This window comes from Dipodomys merriami, unplaced genomic scaffold (assembly GCF_024711535.1).
Source record: "Dipodomys merriami isolate MVZ:Mamm:240054 unplaced genomic scaffold, mDipMer1.0.p SCAF_1336, whole genome shotgun sequence".
Classification (NCBI taxonomy): domain Eukaryota; kingdom Metazoa; phylum Chordata; class Mammalia; order Rodentia; family Heteromyidae; genus Dipodomys; species Dipodomys merriami.
In genome coordinates, this window is record NW_027202645.1 from 97,387 (window position 1) to 103,348 (window position 5,962).

Here is a 5,962-nt window from a genome sequence, read left to right on the forward strand (position 1 = left end):
ATTGTTTGGAAAAGAAAACTTAGTCATCCTGTCACCTGAATGCATATTTGTGTACTGCTTAGATATTGCTGCTCCAAGTGATTCTGAACAGCTCTTCAAAGGGTGCATTGGTATGTGACATTTCAGAGGGAGATGAAGCTTCAGTCCACAAAAGGACATATATTAATTGGGGATTTTACTTTATTTTGGCACAGAGTTTTTAAAAAAAAATCACCTGGATGGATTTTAAGATATAGACAACGTTTCAGATCTGGTTTTGGAAGCCTGATTGAGAAAGTTCTTTCTCCCCAGCATTTAGGACAGCATGTTCTCTCTAAAGAAAGCTGTCTATTTTTCTTTTCTTTGATGGACCTTCAGTTTAGAACAGACACAAAGCTGGGAACACAACCCAAGGCAGAAAAAATTCACTCCTATGTACTGTTGGTCAGGTTGACTGTAGGACACAAAGGTTATGGATCGGTGGTGGAGCCTTGTCCCTGCGTGAGCATGTTTTCTGGACTTTGGCTGGAGCTGAATTACTGACTTCTGAAAGGAGGGATGGGTCTGGGTTTCTAGCGGGAACAGCCAATGGGAAGGAAGTAATATTCATTAAGAGTGTCTCAGGCAGGCCACACCGGTAAGGCATGCTGTTAACACACCCTCCTGCACACTGTTCGCCTGTGTTTGAAACCCTTCCAGGATACTGGGGTTACGTTTTTATTCCAACCAGGAAGAATACATGATTGGATTCTTCTTTTTATCCCTTCCTTCCTTCCTTCCTCGCTTCCCTCCCTCCCTCCCTCCCTCACCCATCTCCCCCTCCCCCTGCTGCCCTCCTCTGGAGCTCTTCTTTCCAGCAGGAGCTTGAGAATAAGATTATTATCCAATCAACTCAACAGCAGCCCATGTCAGTGTCCACATGTGCATCTGAGACGAGAAGAGATTCATTTGTGACCTGGAAACTGAAGTCTGCTTAGGTCTGTAAATATGAATAAAGCCCATTCTCCTTAATGATGAAGGTAATCTCCAGTAATTTAATTGTCTTTCTTAACTAGTGGGGATAACCCATTTCTCTCCACCCCCCCCTCCTCTCACACAAAAACTATGCTTCTCATAGAGTGATCTTTACAAACACAGGGGAAATATGTCTTTTGGTTAATTGCATTTGAAAGAGCTTCCCCCCCCCTTTTTTTCTTTTTTGTATGAGAGACTCTTCTTTCTCCACCACAAATTATGTGTTTTTCTAATACATATTGTGGTGAGCTGCTTGGGCTCTTATGGGCTAACTGTGGAAGTGGTTGGTGTGTGTGGGATGTACTCCTGGCTTGGGTTAGCTTTGGTGAAAGTTGCTGCTTTGGTTGCTGCTACAGATGAAAGGCAGTTTCTTTCTGTTGCCGTTGTTTGTGGAACTTTGGTGGACCTGGAGTGGATTGTGAGACCCCCCTGCCAGCCCATCCCCTGTGAGCACAGAGCCGTTGTCTCTTTCCATGTGTCATGTGCATTTTCCAAAACATTCAGCCGTGCCTCTAAGAAAGAAGTACAGCTTCTTAAGATGGCCTAGGAATGGAGCTGTTTTCTTTTCAATATGGTTTTGGAAAGAAATTATAGATGGAAGGTAGAAATCAAGTTGTACAGAAGGACTTAAGTGTAAGCCAGGAATGCAAAGATTAGACTCACTGGTTTAGTTAGGGCAAATAACTTCACTTTGAATTATTTTCTTCTTTTGAGCGAAAAAAAAAGTAGATCTGTGTTGAAAGCAGTGTCTGAGGAGACCAGCTTATAACACACAGCAATTGCAGAGACAAGTTAGGTGACACCAAGAACAAGTGTGTCTAGGCAGTCCCTTTAAAAATACCCCAACCGAGGTTATGAAACCACACAGCTTCTTTGAGGAATAACGCATCCAGGGCTAAAGCAGCCTAATTTTATTCAAGGATTTGAAGAGTAAAAAGGGATTTGGTTCTTTAAAAAAGGGAAAAAAGAACAGCCGAGTGAGGATTATTGATCAGTGAGGGATTAAACATTTGCTGGAATACAAAGCATCAGGAATTATCAACATGGACATCACAGTGGCCGGCCATTCAGCACTTGGAAATGCAAACAGCCCAGTTTCCCACTGATCCAATGGCAGCAGCCTGGAGCTCTTGATTCCCTGTGTGTCCACCTTTGTACTCCCTGCCCCTGGACAGGGATGAGGAGATGGGTTAGGGGTGAAAGGAAACTAATCTTGCTCTTTTAACTTCTGTCTGTCTGTCCCTCTTGAGCAGGCCAAGCAGAGACCAGAGAGGGAAAGCACTGGGGAGCCTAGGAGAGGTCCTGAGGTCCAGAGAGGATCAGGAGATCTATCGGGAAACCTCAACTACCACTTCCTCCTGTTGCCAGGGCTGTGGTCCTGTCTGCTTGCCGGCCCGCACCTGCCTCTGTGGTTCACAAGGAAAAGGCATTTGGCACTTGTACAGCCGGCCCAAGGGAGTAGTGCTGGGGCCATCCCTCCCTTTCTGGTTTTGTCTTTTTCTTCCCCTGTCAGGTGCCACTGGCTTTGAACCATGTAATTGCATCAATAAGCCATCTCTGGGATGAGCGGTGTGTGTGTGTGTATGTGTGTGTGTGTGTGTGTGTGTCTGTGTGTGTGTCTGTTTGTGTGTGTGTCTGTGTGTGTGTCTGTGTGTGTGTGTGTGTGTGTGTGTGTGTGTCTGTGTGTGTGTTCTACTGGCAGCCTGGCTCTGCCACCCTGCCTCCTGGAAGGGTTTGCAGGACTGAGGACATTGGTTTGGATCCTGAGGCTGATTTTTATCACCTCTGCATAAGGCTTAGCCTGTGAGGAGGGAAAGTGAGAGGGAGGGAAGAGGAAGTCTGACTTTGCACTTTCAAGAGCATGTGTGATTTTCCAGGATGTACATAATATACATTGAAGCATCTGTGTTGTGGGCTCCCAGGGATTTGCCTGTTCTCAGTGCCGATTCTTTGTGCACCCTGCATACATCCTACCTTTTGGAGACTGGGGGAGGCAGTGGAGGATGTTGTATAAGAGGACCAGTGTCCTGACCCACGTGCTGACTGGGTTAAAACAGGTGCACAGATACTTCAAGCTCCAGCCCACATCTCTACCTACCCCTGGGCAGGAAGAGCCTAGGGTCACCGTCTGCCTCTTGGAGACTCAGTTTCCCCATCCACTGGGAAGTTTTTGATAAAGGCCTTTATTTTGGGTGCCACATTCTCATGCTGAGTCTCCTATTGCCTTCTGTTGTCAACTTGAGGAGCCTTTGAAACTTTGGGGGAGACGTTCCCATCTTTTTCTTCCTTCTTCTTTTCCATACATTGGACTGTGTTGCTATTTTCAGGCCACAAGTGATGAGACTGAAATGTAAGTGTCTTGATGTGCCAGGTGGGGACATCAGGCCACCTGGCTCAAAACCTGGAATTCTAGGACATGTTAACTGTCTGAACCACAGAGGTAGAGAGAGCACACACAGGGCCACACTCACTGACCCGTGAATGTCACAGATGTGGCCGGGCCAGGCCTTGAGACCATGTCAACCCTGGTCCAGAGGAGAAAGGACACACTTCACCCACAGCTCTTTTTAGGGAGCTGGGATTGAGTTCCATCTGTAGAATCGCAAAGTGTTTCTGGGTTTGGAGCCACTCTTTCTCAGACGTCAAGTAAACACACACAAGGTTGCAATGAGGGTTATGCAAGCCTGTATGCTGGGGTTTGACTCAGGACAAGCCCTAAAATGAGCACATTTTGCTCATTTTTGCTGTTCAAAATTTTGGTGATCCTAGGGTTTAAACTCAGAGCCTTGCACTTGTTATACGGATGCTTTACCACTTGAACCTTGCCTCTAGGTTCCTTTGCTTTCTGCCAATGTTGTATGACTGTGTCTGAATCCACCTCCTCTAGGTTCACTGGTGATGTTGGACTCCCGGGCCCATGTCACCGGACTGTTTTTCTCCCCCAGAAACAGTGTCTTGTGGACCTTTCTGCCCGGTCTGTCCTAGAACCTTGATCCTTCTAATGTCAGCCTGCTAAGTAGCTGAGATGATAGGTGCCAGCCACCAGCATGTAGCTGAGGATGTATTGTCCCACTGTTATCCTACTGAGCCCAAACCTTAGATGCACCCAGTGATTGTGTTGGCGAATTGACATCATCGGATGAGCAGCATATATGGCTTATTTATTGACAGTCGAGGTCCAAGCCCTGACTAGGCCCAAAGCCTTAGCCTCACTCTTGGTCCATGGAGATGGAAGACTATCCAGGCAGATGTGTCTCAAAACAGCAATGCTGCTGAGTTTGGTGTGTGTGGTTGTTTGGGGTGTGTGTGGTTGGGGTATGTGTGGTTGTTTGGGGTGTGTGTAGTTGTTTGGGAAGTGTGTGGTTTGGGATGTGTGTGGTTGTTTGTGGTGTGTGTGGTTGTTTGGGATGTGTGTAGTTGTTTGGGATGTGTGTGGTTGTTTGGGATGTTTATGATTGTTTGGGGTGTGTGTGTGTGGTTGTTTGGTGTGTGTGTGTGGTTGTTTGCGGGAGTGTGGTTTGGTTTCCTGCTCATCAGCCTTGGTGGGTGCCATCTTCTCCCCTCCCCATAGGATGCTCTCTGCTCACAGTGGTGTGACCTGTACCCCTCTCTATTCTCAGTGTTTAACCTGTACCTCCTCTCTGCTCTTGGTATGACTCTATCCCCTCTCTGCTCTTGGTAGTGTGACTTGTATCCCTTCTCTGTTTTTGGTGTGACCTGTACCCCCTCTCTGCTCTTGGTGTGACCTGTACCCCAGGGCTAATTTAGGCCATTGGGATTTAGAATGCAGTTGGAGATGGGAAGGAGAGGGGACTGGAGAGGGAGGCTGGGAGAAGAGATCTGGTCCCACACCTGCTCGCTGCTCCTCAGGACACCTCTGTGCACTCCACAGGGCCACTGTGAAGCCTGATGGGGAGGAGCTCTATTCTGGCTGTCCAGGGCCCCGCGGAAGGAAAAGCAAGGGAGGAACGCGCTTGAAAATAACATCGTGACTGTTCTTGGGGTAGAGTTCTGCTTTTGCCAGCTTCATTTTTAATGAAAGGATGGAAATGTCCAGAGGCAGGGTGGTGACTAATGGAGTTGCATTGTCCTCTTCTTATTGGAGTTTCAACAGCAGGGCATCCAAGCTCACTCTCTGAGACTGCATTCACGCCAATGTGCAATATGAAATGGAGTTCCTTCCGCATTCACCTCTCTCTAGTCCTGGGCCTGGAGCAGCAACTTAGTCTTCACCTGGTCTGATTTGATGGGATGATTCTCCAGCGCTCACTCCTTTTCTTATGTTGACAGTGGTAGTGGTGGGGGGGGAACACAAATTTACATGACAAAGGACATAGTTCACCTTTTTCACCTGGGAAGTACTTGTGTTTGTTTTCTGGGTAGATAAACTACATTTAAATGGCATGATGGATTAAATAAAGTGTTATTTTTATTTCCTTACCATTGTTAAGGACTAAGTACTTCTGGGTTTTCTTTTTCTTTTTTCTTTTTTACTATCTGGCAGCAAAAATGCCAGCTCAAGTAGAAGTGTGGTTCAAGTGGTAAAATGCCAGCTTTGGAAGAAAACGCTAAGGAAGAGCATGAGGCCACCAGATTGAAGTCTAGGCTTCCAGTCCCAGAGGCAGGCTGTGAGTCACAGCCCATTGGGGTCACACAGCCCAGCACTGCGTAACAGACAGTGAAAGGGTCAGGACATGACTGCCATCATTTTGTTTTTCTTTGCATGCTAGGCTTTGAAGTCAGGGCCATGCCCTTACTAGACAGAAGTTATATCATCTGAGCAATGCCTCCGGCCCTTTTTTGCTTTATTTATTTTTCAAATACGGCTTCCAGGCTGACCCATCAGCACCTCTCATGCATACTTGGATCATTAATGTCAGCTGCCCATGGCACTCATTCTCCCTCCCCCCCCCCAACTCCTTGGAGTCCTGCTGGAGGCTCACTGCAGACACATCCTCATGGCTGCTGT

At 47.1% G+C, this 5,962-nt stretch overlaps 1 long non-coding RNA gene across 1 annotated transcript; it reads left to right on the plus strand.

The window, feature by feature from the left end:
* The first annotated feature begins 671 nt into the window (after positions 1-671).
* On the plus strand, positions 672-5,397 carry LOC138825070 (uncharacterized). The gene is made up of 2 exons (XR_011371332.1): positions 672-956; positions 4,886-5,397. It is a non-coding gene; the product is annotated as an uncharacterized lncRNA (long non-coding RNA).
* Positions 5,398-5,962: the final 565 nt, after the last annotated feature.